Genomic DNA, 18,972 nt, shown 5'->3' on the forward strand with positions numbered 1-18,972 from the left:
CATAGTCAGGCATAGTTGCTCCCAGTATAGCCAGGCATAGTTGCTCCCAGTATAGCCAGGCATAGTTGCTCCCAGTATAGCCAGGCATAGGTGCTGCCAATATAGCCAGGCATAGGTGATGCCAGTATAGCCAGGCATAGGTGATGCCAGTATAGCCAGGCATAAGTGATCCCATTAAAGCTAGGCATAAGTGCTCCCAGCATAGTCAGGCAGAGTTGCTCCCAGCATAGTCAGGCATAGTTGCTCCCAGTATAGCCAGGCATAGTTGCTCCCAGTATAGCCAGGCATAGTTGCTCCCAGTATAGCCAGGCATAGGTGCTGCCAATATAGCCAGGCATAGGTGATGCCAGTATAGCCAGGCATAGGTGATGCCAGTATAGCCAGGCATAGGTGATGCCAGTATAGCCAGGCATAGGTGCTCCCAGTAAAGTCAGGCATAGGTGCTCCCAGTAAAGTCAGGCATAGGTGCTCCCAGTAAAGCCAGGCATAGGTGCTCCCAGCATAGGCAGGCATAGGTGCTCCCAGCATAGCCAGGCATAGGTGCTCCCAGCATAGCCAGGCATAGGTGCTCCCAGCATAGCCAGGCATAGGTGCTCCCAGCAGAGCCAGGCATAGGTGCTCCCAGCAGAGCCAGGCATAGTTGTTCCCAGTATAGCCAGGCATAGTTGCTCCCAGTATAGCCAGGCATAGGTGCTGCCAATATAGCCAGGCATAGGTGATGCCAGTATAGCCAGGCATAGGTGATGCCAGTATAGCCAGGCATAGGTGAGGCCAGTATAGCCAGGCATAGGTGCTCCCAGTAAAGTCAGGCATAGGTGCTCCCAGTAAAGCCAGGCATAGGTGCTCCCAGTAAAGCCAGACATAGGTGCTCCCAGCATAGACAGGCATAGGTGCTCCCAACACAGCCAGGCATAGGTGCTCCCAGCATAGCCAGGCATAGGTGCTCCCAGCATAGCCAGGCATAGGTGCTCCCAGCAGAGCCAGGCATAGGTGCTCCCAGCAGAGCCAGGCATAGGTGCTCCCAGCAGAGCCAGGCATAGGTGCTCCCAGCAGAGCCAGGCATAGGTGCTCCCAGCAGAGCCAGGCATAGGTGCTGCCAGTATAGCCAGGCATAGGTGCTGCTAGTATAGCCAGGAATAGGTGCTCCCATTAAAGCTAGGCATAGGTGCTCCCATTAAAGCCAGACATGGGTGCTCCCAGTATAGCCAGGCATAGGTCCTGCTTGTATAAGTAATGTGGCAGGGGAGAGCGGGCATAGCGCTACAACAAACCTTCCTCGATCCCTGCATGCACGCAGCCTCTACCTCCTTCCTTGCAGGCGTCTGTCGCAATGTTGATAACAGCACCCTCTGTGATGAAATGTGGTTACCTCATCACAGTTACCAATGCAACAGGTGCCTGGGAGGAAGGAGATAGCAGCGTGCATGCAGGGATGGAGGAAGATGAGTTGTAGCGCTATACCCGCTCCTCCCCCCCCCCCCCCGACTGCACCCACGCACCTGCCACTCCGCCTGATGTTCAGGGCAGTTGCACTGTCCGCACGGGCTTGGAAAAAGGACAGATGCAGTTCCCGGGCAACTGTCCCGATCCAAGTCGTCTCAGACCCACGCTCTCCCGCTCGTAGCTCCGTGCGCTTCCGTGTATCTTGCCTGCGGGTCACGTGTGCCGAAGCTCCGCCCTGGGCAGAGACGACTTGGATCGGGACAGTTGCCCGGGATCTGCATCTGTATCCTATATGCGCTTGAAACATCCACCGCTTGTGAGTGCAATACTTTTTAACCTATTAAACTCGTTTGGTTTTACACTATCAGAGTATGGTTCAGTTGCAGTGTTAATGGAACTCTAGTGGATATCTTTGAACTGCGGATGATTCCTACCCCCAAAAGCTTTCATTCCTACCTCCGGATATCTTGGAGGTTAATTGGGTGAGTGCGGGCACATTGGGGGGTGTCCAGGCACAGTTGGTGTAGTGTGCTCGGTGACGGAGGTTGACACTCTGGAGAGGTGCTGGAGCATCTGACATCCTGATACAGTTTTACACTATGTTTGCTTTGTCTCTTTTTTCTGCATATAACGTGAATCTTGGCTGATACTGGTTGGAGCACTAGAGACACATGCAGTGTGAACCTTGATCGGGGATGGTCTGTGGACAATCCGAATAAGGACAGTGAGACTTTTCTGTATTTAGCTTTGATGAAGAGCGCAGTCTCTTTGATGTACTTGTAATACTAGTTGCCTGGCAGCCTTGTCACTTCTCTGCCTCTAACACTTTTAGCCATAGACCCTGAACAAGCATAGGCAGATCAGGTGTTTCTCACATTTTTGTCAGATCTGACAAGATTAACTGCATGCTTGTTTCTGGTGTGATTCAGACACTACTGCAGCCAAATAGATCAGCAGGGCTGCCAGGCAACTGGTATTGTTTAAAAGGGAATTAATATGGCAGCCTCCATAGTCTTCTCTCTTCAGTTGTCCCTTAAGTTAGCGCTAAGGTACCCACAGGTAACTGTTAAAATCTATCCGTTTCTCTGATAGGAGCCTACTCAATAGCCTGTATGGTAAAAGTCATCAGATTGCCCCGTGCAGATCTAAGACATGTCAGGACACATTAGTGTTTCTTTTATTCTGGACATCATTAATATGCTCCCTTGCTCTATCTTTTAAATGGCAGCTAGTCCATCCTACATATTGAATCTTGCATTATGTGCATGTAATGACTTACAGTATCTCACAAAAGTGAGTACAACCCTCACATTTTTGTAAATATTTTATTATATCTTTTCATGGGACAACACTGAAGTTATGAAACTTTGATACAATGTAAAGTAATAGTGTAAATTTCATCAAATTATCTCAACACACAACCATTAATGTGTAGACAACTGGTAACAAAAATGTGTGCACCCCTAAGTGAAGAATATCATAATATCTGCCCATAGCAACAGTATTTTGTGTGCCCACCATTATTTTCAAGCGCACTGCACGTCATCACCAGCAAATTTAAAAGTTCTGCGTCACCCATTGACTTTCATGTATTCCGTCGTCGATTGGTCGTTGCAGAAGTCCGATGGTAATGCACTCTAGACTTTGCGGTGGTTCGGTGGCTGATCGGTAACTTCCGACACAACGAAGGCATAGGTGCTCCCATTAAAGCCAGGCATAGGTGCTCCCAGTATAGCCAGGCATAGGTGCTGTCAGTTTAGCCAGGCATAGGTGCTCCCAGCATAGCCAGGCATAGGTGCTGTCAGTATAGCCAGGCATAGATGCTGCCAGTATAGCCAGGCATAGGTGCTCCCATTAAAGCCATGCATAGGTGCTCCCAGTATAGCCAGACATAGGTCCTCCCAGTTTAGCCAGGCACATGCTTCCAGTATAGCCAGGCATAGGAGCTCCCAGTATAGCCAGGAAAGTGCTCCCAGTATAGGCAGGCATGGGTACTCCCCGTATAGCTAGGCATAGGAGTTCCCAGTATAGCTAGGCATAGGAGTTCCCAGTATAGCCAAGCATAGGAGTTCCCAGTATAGCCAAGCATAGAAGGTCCCAATATAGCAAGGAAAGTGCTCCTAGTATAGCCAGACATGGGTACTCCCAGTATAGCCAGTCATAAGAATTCCCAGTATACTGTAGCCATGTCTAGAAGTTCCCAGTATAGCAAGGAAAGTGCTCCTATTATAGCCAGACATGGGTACTCCCAGTATAGCCAGGCACAGGTGCTTCCATTAAAGTCAGGCATAGGTGCTCCCATTAAAGCCAGGCATAGGTGCTCCCAGTATAGCCAGACATAGGTCCTCCCAGTTTAGCCAGGCAAATGCTTCCAGTATAGCCAAGCATAGGAGCTCCCAGTATAGCCAGGAAAGTGCTCCCAGTATAGCCAGACATGGGTACACCCAGTATAGCCAGTCATAAGAGTTCCTAGTATAGCCAGGCATAGAAGTTCCCAGTATAGCCAGGAAAGTGCTACTAGTGTAGCCAGGCATGGGTACTCCCAGTATAGCCAGGAACAGGTACTCCTATTAAAGCCAGGCAAAGGTGCTCCCAGTATAGCCAGGCATAAGTGATCCCATTAAAGCTAGGCATAGGTGCTGCCAGTATAGCAAGGCATAGGTGCTGCCAGTATAGCAAGGCATAGGTGCTGCCAGTATAGCCAGGCATAGGTGCTGCCAGTATAGCCAGGCATAGCTGCTCCCAGCATAGCCAGGTGTAGGTGCTCCCATCATAGCCAGGCGTAGTTGCTCCCAGTATAGCCAGGCGTAGTTGCTCCCAGTATAGCCAGGCGTAGTTGCTCCCAGTATAGCCAGGCGTAGTTGCTCACAGTATAGCCAGGTGTAGTTGCTCCCAGTATAGCCAGGCGTAGTTGCTCCCAGTATAGCCAGGCGTAGTTGCTCCCAGTATAGCCAGGCATAGTTGCTTCCAGTATAGCCAGGCATAGGTGCTCCCACTAAAGCCGGGCATAGGTGCTCCCAGTAAAGCCAGGCATAGGTGCTCCCAGTAAAGCCAGGCATAGGTGCTCCCAGTAAAGCCAGGCATAGGTGCTCCCAGTATAGCTAGACATAGGTCCTCCTAGTTTAGCCAGGCAAATGCTTCCAGTATAGCCAAGCATAGGAGCTCCCAGTATAGCCAGGAAAGTGCTACCAGTATAGCCAGACATGGGTACACCCAGTATAGCCAGTCATAAGAGTTCCCAGTATAGCCAGGCATAGAAGTTCCCAGTATAGCCAGGAAAGTGCTACTTGTATAGCCAGACATGGGTACTCCCAGTATAGCCAGGAACAGGTGCTCCCATTACAGCCAGGCAAAGGTGCTCCCAGTATAGCCAGGCATAAGTGATCCCATTAAAGCTAGGCATATGTGCTGCCAGTATAGCAAGGCATAGGTGCTGTCAGTATAGCAAGGCATAGGTGCTGTCAGTATAGCAAGGCATAGGTGCTGCCAGTATAGCCAGGCATAGGTGCTGCCAGTATAGCTAGGCATAGCTGCTCCCAGCATAGCCAGGTGTAGGTGCTCCCATCATAGCCAGTCGTAGTTGTTCCTAGTATAGCCAGGCGTAGTTGCTCCCAGTATAGCCAGGCGTAGTTGCTCCCAGTATAGCCAAGCATAGTTGCTCCCAGTATAGCCAGGCATAGTTGCTCCCAGTATAGCCAGGCATAGTTGCTCCCACTAAAGCCAGGCATAGTTGCTCCCACTAAAGCCAGGCATAGGTGCTCCCAGTAAAGCCAGGCATAGGTGCTCCCACTAAAACCAGGCATAGGTGCTCCCAGTAAAGCCAGGCATAGGTGCTCCCAGTAAAGTCAGGCATAGGTGCTCCCAGTAAAGTCAGGGATAGGTGCTCCCAGTAAAGCCAGGTGTCACGGAACGCAAACGCAATCGGTTTATTGCACCGATTGCCAGTGACGTGCTATATCTGGATTGATTGTGTAGGAGCTTCTGCAGTCTTTTCTCAGCAGAGAGATAGCATCAGCTTAACTGCAGGATGGCTCTTTTGATATGCTAATGAGCAGGAACAAACCCTTGTGTTCAGGAGGCTAGAGTTTACTTTTTATTACCTCAGATAGATGTCAATGGGCTCACCAAATGGTGACTCTATTCAAAGCACTGCTTTCCCCCCAGACTGGCCGGAGCCATATAGACAGAATAAGAAAGCATGGAGTTTAGGATTTTGAGCATGTTTAAGCAATACCGTTCAGGTGAGAAATGTGAAAGTTATATCATTCTGCTGGTCCGGATCTTGTGAGTATTTTGATATTAAATTGGGGCCACTGGCATAACCAGAACTCGGGGGATTCCACTGTTTTTTAACCGGGCATGAAAACATGCCCAAGTTTGGTATCATATGAACTGGCCTAGTCTGAGAAATATGAACATGTGATGGTCATGTGTGTGCGGAAAGCGTAAGCCGAGATATGGCAAATGTCATATTTGGTGGGCATAGAGCACCCCTCCAGGGAGCTCACCGCCCCTGTCTAACCCCTGGGCTGTACTTGAGGCTCCACCCAAAGGCGGGCATTGTTCAAAATTGTTTGCAAGGGACCACTCCCTCAGTCCTCCAAATTCCACCTTCACGAGAGCACACTGACAGCCAGGGGACCATGTGGTTGGCGGACATCTTGTCTGAACTGAAACAAAGGACATTTTCCATTTTGCTTGGATTTTAAATTGAGCTGAAAAAGGACATTTTCCATGAAACTAAGTATTTTTTCTCCCTTTCTTTTATTTTTCATACTGGCTATTAATGTTTCAATAATTGTTGATTTTAGTAATTGTCTGTATATATTTATTATTTATATTGCCGTGAATAAAGACTTTATCAAAGTCATTCACTGTTCTGCTACCCTGCTATTCAGCCATACACATAAATTGATCCCAGGTCTCTGGAGAGACGCTACTACTATTGTTGATATCTAGACAGAATACAGCGTGTTTTAACCGTTTTTTTTTGCAGGATCAGTCAGTCAGTCAGTCGGTAGGGTCCACTGGCCCATACCAGTGGTGGTGGCAGATATACCCTGAAATAGTGTGTAAGTTGTATTTCCGTAACCCCACAGGCTCCCTTCTGGTCGGGCTGCTGCCCAAATTTCTGTCGGTTTCTGCGCAAAGATCGCGACCAAAGCTTGCATGGTCTGTGTGCTGAAACCGATTGGAAGGCAATTTGCGGTCTGACCACTAGGGCTCCTGTGACACCAGGCATAGGTGCTGCCAGTATAGCCAGGCATAGGTGCTGCCAGTATAGCCAGGCATAGGTGCTGCCAGTATAGCCAGGCATAGGTGCTCCCAGTATAGCCAGGCATAGGTGCTCCTAGTATAGCCAGGCATAGGTGCTCCCATTAAAGCCAGGCATAGGTGCTCCCAGCAGAGCCAGGCATAGGTGCTCCCAGCAGAGCCAAGCATAGGTGCTCCCAGCAGAGCCAGGCATAGGTGCTCCCAGCAGAGCCAGGCATAGGTGCTCCCAGCAGAGCCAGGCATACGTGCTCCCAGCATAGCCAGGCATAGGTGCTGCCAGTATAGCCAGGCATAGGTGCTCCCAGCAGAGCCAGGCATAGGTGCTCCCAGCAGAGCCAGGCATAGGTGCTCCCAGCAGAGCCAGGCATAGGTGCTGCTAGTATAGCCAGGAATAGGTGCTCCCATTAAAGCCAGGCATAGGTGCTGCTAGTATAGCCAGGAATAGGTGCTCCCATTAAAGCTAGGCATAGGTGCTCCCATTAAAGCCAGACATGGGTGCTCCCAGTATAGCCAGGCATAGGTCCTGCTTGTATAAGTAATGTGGCAGGGGAGAGCGGGCATAGCGCTACAACTCACCTTCCTCGATCCCTGCATGCACGCAGCCTCTACCTCCTTCCTTCCAGGCGTCCGTCGCAATGTTGATAACAGCACCCTCTGTGATGAAATGTGGTTACCTCATCACAGTTACCAACGCAACAGGCGCCTGGGAGGAAGGAGATAGCAGCGTGCATGCAGGGATGGAGGAAGATGAGTTGTAGCGCTATACCCGCTCCCCCCCCCCCCCCCGACTGCACCCATGCACCTGCCACTCCGCCTGGTGCTCAGGGCAGTTGCACTGTCCGCACGGGCTTGGAAAAAGGACGGGAGGAATTGGCAGATGTCAGCATTAGGGTGACAGATATGCACCTATCCTCTCTTGTCAATAGTATCAAAAAGTCCTGTGAGTCTCCCAGAGAGCAATATAATATACTGTATTAGGTAGCCAGAAGTCCCCGAAAAATAATATAAGGTAGTCAAAGGTGCCCCCAAATAGTAATGAGTATCCAGAGGTTTCACCAAAATAGTACTAGGTAGCCAATGGAGTCAATTTGGGATGGATAAATGGCCCAATATGCGAGTAACCTTTTTTTTTTTTTTTTTAATTAAATACAGATATTGGAATCATTTTAGACTAATGTTTACATGTTTAAAATGCTATCTTACTGTACTACTGTCATATCTTGCCACTTAGTTGAAATATTTCATTGTTGGTGTGTCTTGAAGTACTTATATATTGTCAATGCATTTATGTAACAAACATATCGATGGTAAACGTTATTCTCCTGAACAGTTGAAAGTAAACGTTATTCTCCTGAACAGTTGAAAACCATATTTAAAGAAAACCACAGCTGTTAGAAAAAAAAGAATCTATACTTCCCCGGGGCAGAGGATCCCGACTGAACCAGTTACCGGTGCTGATTGTGTCTGTAAGGCAGACCGCTGGACGATGGCAAGGGACTCAGAAGTGCTTATGGAACTGGAGGAAGCCCGTGGGTAGGTATCTATTCTTAGTATTCTAACAGCTTTGGTACACTTTACATTTCTTAGTACCAATTTGGAGAGAAGAGGATTTGGCTGTAGGGGAGGTGGAGGCCATATGTAAAGCTTAGGGGTATATTTAAATAATTTTATTTTAACTTATATTGTAAAAGCATTTATGTAACGATGGTAAAAGTGTTTTTCCTGAACGGTTGGCAACCATATTTAAAGAAAACCAGAGCTGTTAGAAAAAAATAATCTATACTTACACGGGGCAGAAGATCCCGACTGAACCAGTTAACGGTGCTGATTGTGTCTGAAAGGCAGACCGCGGGACGACGGCGAGGGACTCAGAAGTGCGTATGGAGCTGGAGGAAGCCCCTGGGTAGGTATCTAGTCTTTGTATTCTAACAGCTTTGGTACACTTTTCATTTCTTAGTACCAATTTGGAGAGAGGAGGATTTGGCTGTAGGGGAGGTATAAGCCATATGTAAAGCTTAGGGGTATATTTAAATAATTTTAAATATGCCCCTGATTTTTACTCAGCAGATTGCAACCCTTTGTAATTGAATGTTAAATTGTGTCTTTAAAGCTGCAAGCTTAGTATTTTAGCTTTTGTTTTAAAAATTGTAGTGTACTGCATGTTTTTTGTATGCAAGATGTTTTCCAGTATATTTCCTCTATAGATGCGGAACATGTGAGAATTTCAATAGGTTAACATTCTGAAAAACCCTTCTGGAAAATTTGACGACAGCACTGCAAAAATGCAAGGGTTACAAGAGAAAGGATAATACCACTGGATATAGCGGATTAGGAATGAGAATCTCTTGGTGAAGAACAGACATGGGACCCGAAGTCTAGAGCTCTCTATCATGTATGGAGTCAATTTGGGATGGATAATTGGCCCAATATGTGAGTAAACTTTTTTTTCTGTTGATACAGATATTGGAAGCATTCTAGACGAATGTTTACATGTTTAAAATGCTATGTTACTGTATTACTGTCATATCTTGCCAGATAGTTGAAATATTTTTTTGTTGGTGTGCCTGGAAGTACTTGTATATTGTCAGCGCATTTATGTAATGATGGTAAAAGTGTTTTTCCTGAACGGTTGGCAACCATATTTAAAGAAAAGCAGAGCTGTTAGAAAAAAAAGAATCTATACTTCCCCGGGGCAGAAGATTCCGACTGAACCAGTTACCGGTGCTGATTGTGTCTGAAAGGCAGACCGCGGGACGACGGCGAAGGACTCAGAAGTGCTTATGGAGCTGGAGGAAGCCCCTGGGTAGGTATCTAGTCTTTGTATTCTAACAGCTTTGGTACACTTTACATTTCTTAGTGCCAATTTGGAGAGAAGAGGTTTTGGCTGTAGGGGAGGTGGAGGCCATATGTAAAGCTTAGGGGTATATTTAAATTTTAAATATGCCCCTGATTTTTACTCAGCAGGTTGCAACTGTTTGTAATTGAATGTTAAATTGTGTCTCTATAGCTGTAAGTTTAGCATTTTAGCTTTTGTCTTGAAAATTGTACTGTACTGCATGTTGTTTTTTGTATGCAAGATGTTTTCCAGAACATTTCCTCCATAGATGCGGAACATGTGAGAATTTCAATAGGTTAACATTTTGAAAAACCCTTCTGGAAAATTTGACGACAGCACTGCAAAAATGCAAGGGTTACAAGAGAAAGGATAATACCACTGGATATAGCGTGTTAGGAATGAGAATCTCTTGGTGAAGAACAGACATGGGATCTGAAGTCTAGAGCTATCTATCATGTATGAAGTCAATTTGGGATGGATAATTGGCCCAATATGTGAGTAACCTTTTTTTTTGTTAATACAGATATTGGAAGCATTCTAGACTAATGTTTACATGTTTAAAATGCTATGTTACTGTATTACTGTCATATCTTGCCAGATAGTTGAAATATGTTTTTGCGTGGAAGTACTTATATATTGTCAATACATTTATGTAACGATGGTAAAAGTGATTTTCCTGACCGGTTGACAACCATATTTAACCACTTGATGACCCAGCCTTTACCCCCCCCCCCCCCCTTAAGGACCAGCGCTATTTTTTGTGATCTGTGCTGGGTGGGCTCTGCAGCCCCCAGCACAGATCAGCTGGCACGCAGAGCGATCAGATCGCCCCCCCTTTTTTCCCCCCTATTGGGATGATGTGCAGGGGGTCTGATCGCTCCGATCGGCAGGCATGTTGCGGGGGGGCACCTCAAAGCCCCCCTCCGCGGCAAAATTCACCCCCTCCCTCTCCTCCCTCTCACCCCTGATGATCCGGGATGCACAGGACGCTATCCGTCCTGTGCAGCCAGTGACAGGCTGTCCCGTCACATGGCGGCGATCCCCGGCCGCTGATTGGCTGGGGATCGCTGATCTGCCGTACGTCGCTGCTGCGCAGCAGCGCCGTACAATGTAAACAAAGGAGACAAATGTCTCCTACGTTTACATTTTGCGAGCCGCAATCAGCGGCTCGCAGGCTATTCACGGAGATCCGCTCCGTGATCTAACAGGAAACGGCTGCTCGCGCGAGCGGCCTTTCCTGATTAATTAGGGAGGCACCTGGCGACACAGATGTGCGTCGCTGGTCCTCCAGCTACCACTTTGCCGCCGTACGGTATGAGTGTGCGGTCGGCAAGTGGTTAAAGAAAACCAAATTCTAACAGCTTTGGTACACTTTACATTTCTTAGTACCAATTTGGAGAGAAGAGGTTTTGGCTGTAGGGGAGGTGGAGGCTATATGTAAAGCTTAGGGGTATATTTAAGTAATTTTTTTTTTTTTTTTTTTATATTCTTTATTTATACCAAAAATATAATTTTACATATCATATCATATCATCACGAAGAAAACATTTCTTTACATATCATCTTCATTTTACATATTTTACTACTTTAAAATCCAGTGATAATTCTTGGCTATTAGATTGTTTTCAGACACTCCAAAAATCTCTATTTTTCAAGTTCCAACTACCATGGAGCCTTTCTCTTTGCACCATTGCTACCAAGTACCCTTATTTCCTTTCACTTTCTTCCTCTCATTCTAGATACCCACCTTCCTCATTCATCTGGGATTTCACCCGTCCCCATTCGATATCACTTACACTCCATTCAGCTTTAACTCACTTACATCATACACACCTAGCTCATATACACTAGACAGGGAGAGGGGTAGGAGGGGAGGGGGGACGGGAGGACCGAGGCCCCATATTTTCAATTCTCATTCTGTTCCCAGTTAATCCTATTTATTGATCCCTTAAGAATGCCCCTCTATTCCTCCTGCTCCTGCGTACTTATAATTATTTTATACTCTTCGGATCTAATAAATTCTTCCCACTTCCCCCAAGTTTGTTTTACCTGCTCCTCCTTCCCTATTTTCTCCTGGACCAGTTGTTCCATATCAAATATATGGGATACCTCTCTCAGCCATTCTCCAACTGTTGGAGTGTGGGTCGTCTTCCACCATCTTGGTATTAATATTTTTGCTGCATTAACTAAGTGGTTTATTCCTGATTTCATATATTTCCTTATACTCATCGAGTTGGCGTGTAAAAGAAAAAATCCCGGCTCGTCTGGGAGTTCCCATCCCACTATCTCTCCAATGTATCTTCTCACTTCCCTCCAATAAATTTTAATGTTCTCACAGCCCCAAAATATATGCATCAAAGTTCCTCTTTCCTTACCGCATCTCCAGCACCCCTCATCAGCACCTACAAACATCTTTCCCAGTCTGGTGGGGGTGTAATACCACCTACTAACCAATTTTACTCCCGCTTCCTGAATCCTGGTGGAAACTGAGCACCTGTGCATAAGGCACAGCACATTTTTCCATTCCCTATCCGTAAGTTCTCTTTGTAGGTCTCTTTGCCATTTAATCCTCCAATTTCCCGTTAGATCTTGACCACCATTCAACATATTGTATATTTTAGACAGGGAACCCCTGCTATTTCCCTCCTCCATACACAATCTCTCAAAGGGGGTTAGCTCTCTAGAAAACTCCTCTTTTGTCCCCAGTCTCCTGAGAAATGACCTAAATTGCATAAGGCTCCACCATTCACTCTCGTTGGTCTGTGGGTCTTTAAGGAATTTCGTCAGGGGTTCCCACTCCCCTTTCCTCACCAACATTCCCGCCCTCAATATTTGTGATCCTCTCCAATGTGGGTAGGAGTTCTTTTGATGCCCCTGTTTAAATTCTGGGTTGTCTAATATCGGGAGGAGTGGGGAGGGTCCATTAATCAGTTGACATTTCCGCCTATACGAATATAGTGTCTTTAACGCATTGTTCATAAACCCTCCTGCCAGATGGTCGCTAATCACTCTTTTGTTCAACCACGGTAATCCTACCAAAGGGACATTTATTAAATGCTGCTCTATTTCCGTCCAAATTTTTTCTTTTTTATTTTTATGCCAGTCCACAATTCTATTTAAAGAGGCTGCAGCATGATATAGCTGGGGATTCGGAACCGCAAGCCCACCTTTCTCTTTAGGTTGTGTCATTAATTTGTACTTTATCCGTGGTGGTTTAGAATACCAGATAAATCTCACAAATTCCCTTCTCAGAGACACAAAGAAGGAGGTAGGGACTGCTATTGGCAACGATTGGAATATATATATTAGCCTTGGCATAATATTCATTTTTAAGATGCTGATCCTTCCAAACCATGAGAACTCAGGTCTATTCCAGCTACTCAAGTCCTTCTTCACTTCCTGGGCTATAGTTTTATAATTACTTTGATATAATGTTTGAACGTCCGGTGATATATTTATCCCTAGGTATCTCAATGTAGATGTCACCCACTTTATGGGAAAATTTTCCTTAAGTTGTTCTATTTCTCTCTGTTCCATAGCTACTCCCAGGGCCTCACATTTCTCCCAATTAATCTTAAACCCCGACAATTGTCTATACTTATTGAATTCCCTCAAAAGACATGGCAGGGAGACCCTGGGATTCATTAGGAAAAACAGGAGGTCATCTGCAAATCCTGCCACTCGATGTTCCCTATCTCCTATTTCTAGTCCCCTTATGTCTGGATTTGCTCTAATTCTTCTCAAAAATGGTTCTAGTGTCAACAAAAAGATCAGTGGAGAGAGGGGACAGCCCTGCCTAGTCCCATTATAAATCCTCAGGTGGTCTGACAAGACACCGTTAACTTTCACTCTTGCCGTCGGGTTTGAGTACAAGGCTAATACTCGCGTCATCATATTCTCTCCCAGTCCTATATGACTAAGGACTGCTTTCATGAAGTCCCAATCTACCCTGTCAAATGCCTTCTCGGCATCCGTCGAGAGGCACATGACAGGGGACCGGGACTCCTTTGCTTGCTGCAGAAGCATAACCGCTCGGGTGACATTATCCCGTGTCTCTCTCTGTAGAACAAACCCGGCCTGGTCTGGATGGACCAGTTCCGGAATTACCCTCGCTAATCGTGTTGCCAATATATGTGACCCTAATTTCAAGTCCACATTTAGCAACGATATCGGTCTATAGCTAGTGCATAATACCGGGTCCTTATCCTTCTTTATTATCACTGCAATCTGTGATTCCAGTGAGCTCCTCCGATATAGACCCCCGCTGTCCCCTCTCTCCACTATGGAATTCAGTGCGTCTGCCAAGTGCGGTGCCAGAGCGTGTTCGAAGCATTTAAAATATTCTGCCCCAAATCCGTCCGGGCCCGGCGCCTTGCCAACTGATACATGAGCTATTGCACTCTTTACTTCCTCTATAGTTATAGGTTCTTCAAGCCTCTTTATGTCTTCTTCTGTTAACTTTGGCATAGCTGATTCCTTAATATAATCTTCTATTTCCCTTTTTCTTTTTATTCTATAGCTATTCATCTCCTCCTTCCCTATTCCATATAGTTTTTCATAGAATTCTTTAAATACTCTTGCTATTGATTCACTTCTTTGATGTTTCTTATCTTGAGTATCTTTAATATATGGGATATAATTAGCCTGTTGCTGCTTCTTCAGGGCTCTTGCCAATATTTTCCCTCCTTTGTTCCCATGCTCATAGTAGGTTTTCTGGCATCTCTGTACCGCATATCTTGCTCGCATGAACATTAAGCTTTTATATCTTTCTCTTTCTGCGGCCAACTCACCCAATATATCCCTCTTCCCTGTTACCTTATGTTCTCTCTCCAGTCTCTCTATGTTGACTAGTATTCCCTTTCTTATTTTTTCCCCTTCCTTTTTTGCCCTACTTCCCTCCTCTATAAGATTTCCCCTTATCACGCATTTATGCGCTTCCCATGTAATCATGTGTGACGTGTCTCCTCCCTTATTTATTTCAAAGTATGTATTTATATTCTTCATTATTCTCTCCCTAACGTCCTCTCTTTGCAACAAATAGGTATTCAATCTCCATTGTAATGGTCTTCCTTTTCTAGCAGATAGATTTATCTTTAAGGAGACCGGGGCATGATCTGATAATGTAGCACATCCTATTGCTGATTCTATCTTTTCGGAGAGAAGATTATGCGACACAAAGATGCAATCTATGCGTGAATACATATCATGTGGGGCCGAATAAAACGTATAGTCTCTATCTGTAGGGTGCTGGAGACGCCATATATCTACGAGCTGTCTGTTCTGTAGCATTTTTCTTCCTCTTTTAATGCCTTTGTAGGTGAGGAATGACTTACCGGATGATGAATCTATAGTTGGTTCCAGCGTAAAGTTCATATCACCTCCTATTACCACATCTCCCTCCGCAAAATCATCTATTGCCCTTAAAAATTGTTCCAAGAAATTTATTTGACCTACATTTGGGGCGTAGAAAACTCCCATTGTTATCCTCCTACTCTCATATTTTCCCTTAACTAACAGGAATCTCCCCTCTTTATCTCTATATGTCTCTTCCTCCTCTAACATCACTCCCCTAGCGAAGACAATGGCCACACCCCTCTTTTTTGCTTCTTGTGCACTACTATATATCGCCCGGGGATATTTTTTGTTGGTTAATTTTGGGTGGGCTGGATTTTTAAAATGGGTTTCCTGTATAAGTGCTATTTTTATTTTGGCTTTATACATTTCCTGCAGTATCGAAGATCTCTTCTCTGGCTTATTGAGGCCTCGGGCATTCAGGGACATTGTATTAAGCCCCGTCATCTCCTTATCCTATTCCCAATCCTCCCCTCCGCCCCCCCCCCCCCCCACGCCATCTCCCCATCCATCCATTCACACCTCACTCTCTCCACTCCATTCCATGTACCCAATTTATCTTCTATGTGGATCTTGTCCACATCAGCATTCCTACTGAATACTTTTGAGCCATCCACTCCTATCCTGTAGGTTTCCTTGAGTTTTTCCTTTCCTTTCCCCTCCCTACTCTTATTGGCCCTCCGGCCCTGTGGGGTATAGTGTTGCGTAACAACCATGATGTTAAGTCCCTCCTCACCCCCCGCCTCCCCGACCCCCTCCTTCCCAAACTCATTTATATGGACCAGCCAGACACCCGAAAGTAGAAGACAAGAGGAGGAGAAAAAAAAAAAAAAAAAAAAAAACACTAATCTTCCTAGTTCCTTTCCCCCTTACAAATATAAAGGAGTGAGTTTACAGTCATCTCATAGCTTAGAAACTGGCGGCTCTCGGGACAGGTATTTATATTTTGTGTTCTAACGTATTCTTTGCCCTTCTAATCCCCCCCTTACATGTGAACTTATCTCACCTCTTATATTCTATTACTATTTCACTTCCCCCTATTTCTTTCCCACCCCAATTGTATTAACTTATTTAATACTTATGTGCTATTAAATTATTATACATCTGTGTTTCTATTCTCGGTGTTTTTCCCCTTCTTTTCCCTTTCTCTGGTGTTTCTTCTCCTTCCCTGTCCTTCCAGTCACCAGTTTCCATGCCCTTAATACCATTCTTTGGGGTTACCTTCTACTTCCATATAGTTTTTTACCACCATCCTCCATTTCCCCCCAACAAATTTTCCAAAGTTTTCACCTGTTTGAGATGCCGACCCCTCCCTGTTCACCCCCACTACCTCTATCTCATTGATACTTCTTATTAACCCCTTATTTGCTCCACCAGCGGTTTTCATGACAGGCACGTCCTTCAATCTATCATTTTAACTAATCTCCCCTCCGGCCTACTCCCTCACCCCACCTCCTCCCTCTAACTATTAAATTCCTCTCCCGTGTCCCTTATATTCTCTTAATTCTTAAGGCTACCTGTCATTCCAACCGCCCGTGTGATACATATCACCATAATACACATTACTTCTTTTTTTTCTCTCTTTTTCCTCCCCCCCCCCCTCCCCTTCCCCTCATATATAACATAAATCCCATTATTGTTATACCAAGACATAACCAAAGAAAAAGGGGGCATCCTAGTCCTTCCTAACTCACTTGATTTTCCAATATTCCTTCAGTTTACTATTTATTTGTACTTCTTTCTCTTTTCTCTCCCCCCCTCCACCCCCCCTCTCTCCTCCCTCTCCCTCCACCGTCCCCTTCAAGTGGACTATTATGAATGCTAATCATCCTTCTTCTTTCTCCCGTCTGGCGGCTTTTAGGACAAGTACCTGTGTATTCTCCTTACTACTTTCTACTTCTTTCCTTTTCCCCTCTCTATTCCCCCCGCCCCCGCACTCTCTATATCCCCCTCTAATTCCCCCCCTCGCCTTGTTCGTTCTTATTTCTATTTAATCTGTGGCATCCCACTGTTGTTATTATATTCAACCTGTGATCTATATATCTTTATGTGTCTATTCTTTTCTGTGTTCTATAGTGCTCTAAAATCCATCTCCCTTTTCCCCTTGTGTGTGTAGCTTCCTTCTTTTCATCTCTCCTTCCTGTACACGTGTTAAACTTATTTATTATTTAAATCTCCTATAATTTGTGAATCTGTGAACTATTTCTAGAACTTTACCCCTTTATTCCACATTCCTTGTCCTTCCGGCCTGCCAGATTCCATCTCCGTCTTAATTATTACTCTCAGGTGTCTCTTATCCATCAAGTATACGCTTTATATTTCCTCCCTGTGTTTATCTCCATTCAATTATTGGCACTATACATTCATTGCCATTTAAGTTATCCACTAGCGACTGCTGTGGCGGGAACCTCCATCTTCTATATATTAATCTAATCCTTCTTCTCCTATCTCCACCTCCCCCACCTATTTACTTATTTCCTTTTAAACCTTTTTAACCCATCTTATTCTATCTGACCTCCCACCACTTCAGTCGCCCGTGGATATCATTCCACTCTTATATTCTTCATCCTTCAGATCCATCACAGCTTAATGTTAACATCTGAAGGAGAGCAGTGTTCTTTCTCAATATCTCCCTCCCCCTCCACATAGGAGGGGTCAGCAAGAGAGAGAGAGAGAGAGAGAGAGAAAAAAAAAAAAAACAACCAACAAAAAAAAAAAAAAAAAAAAAAAATTTAAATCAAATTATTTTCCTCCTCTAGTTTCCCTCCTTATTTCAAGTCCCCAGACCCATCATATGGCTTTTTAAGGCCTCTAGATCTTTGTGACATCATTTCAGAGTCCGGATCCCAGTCAGGGAGCTTCATCGCTGTGATATCTAAGAAATCAAAAAGTTCAGGAAGGTCATTGGGATGTCTTAAGAAAAAGGAACGTTGATTCTTCCTCACTATGAGGCTAAATGGGAACCCCCATCTGTACTGTATTCCTTCTTTTTGTAGAACCTGCAGCAATGGACGCAATGCTCTCCTCTGCTGGAGTGTACTAAATGCCAAGTCCTGAAAGAGCTGGATTTGGACTGAGTCACACAATATAGTCTCCTGTAATCTTGCAGCGGCCATTATTTCTTCCTTCTCATGGAAGTGATGCAAACGGCAAATAACATCCCTTGGTGCCTCCTGTGATTTCACCACCTGTTTCAATGTTCTATGGCACCTCTCAAATCTAATTGGTTGCTCTGGGGGTCTTTTTAAAAGTGTATTAAATATATTAGTCAGTTTTAATTGTAGCTCCTCTGACTTATACAGTTCTGGTATGCCCTTGACTCTAATGTTTTTTCTTCTAGATCTATTTTGAAGGTCCTCTACTTGATATTGCAGGGAGCTACAGTATTGAGAGTGCTTATCTCTCTCCTTCGTTAACTCAGTCTGTAGTTCCTTGATTTTAGACTCTAATTTGTCCACTCTGTCATTTGTTACTTGTAGAGCGTCTCGTATTACTTCCACCTCTACTTTAGTAGCCGATACTATTTTCTCGATCTGATCTGTGAGCTCTTGCTTAGTGGGCAAATTTTTTAAGTGGAGCCAGATATCCTCCAGATTTCCCTGTTTCTTATGGGATATTTCCTGATGCTCTGCTATCGGTGGGGCTGTCTGTTGCTTTTCTGTTTGCTTTCCTGTTTTTGGGAAAAAATCTTTAGCTGATCTCTGAGAGGTATTGAGGCTTTCATCTGCCTCCTCTCTCTTTTTATTGCGGCCTGCCATTCTCTCCCCGTTGCAGATTGCACCCTAATCTGACAGCAGGAAATAACACAGTTCCTTCTCTCTTATCAGTTCTTATCTCTCTTGTCAGCTCCCAGCAAACAAACTTCAGTTAGAGTTAGTGTCTCTCACCTCTGCCTCTCCCCCACCGTTAGCCCGAATCCACCTCCTCCCGGGTCTCCCTCGGTCTGTTTGTCTCTTTTCAGCGTCCTCCTCCCTCTGCGTTAGACAGCTGTTTATCCGAGTGCCTCTCTTGGCTGTTTCTCCGCTCTTTGATGTCTGTATGGATTACTCCGCACTCTAGCGACCTCT

The sequence above is a fragment of the Hyperolius riggenbachi genome, chromosome 2 (genome assembly GCF_040937935.1).
Source record: "Hyperolius riggenbachi isolate aHypRig1 chromosome 2, aHypRig1.pri, whole genome shotgun sequence".
Classification (NCBI taxonomy): domain Eukaryota; kingdom Metazoa; phylum Chordata; class Amphibia; order Anura; family Hyperoliidae; genus Hyperolius; species Hyperolius riggenbachi.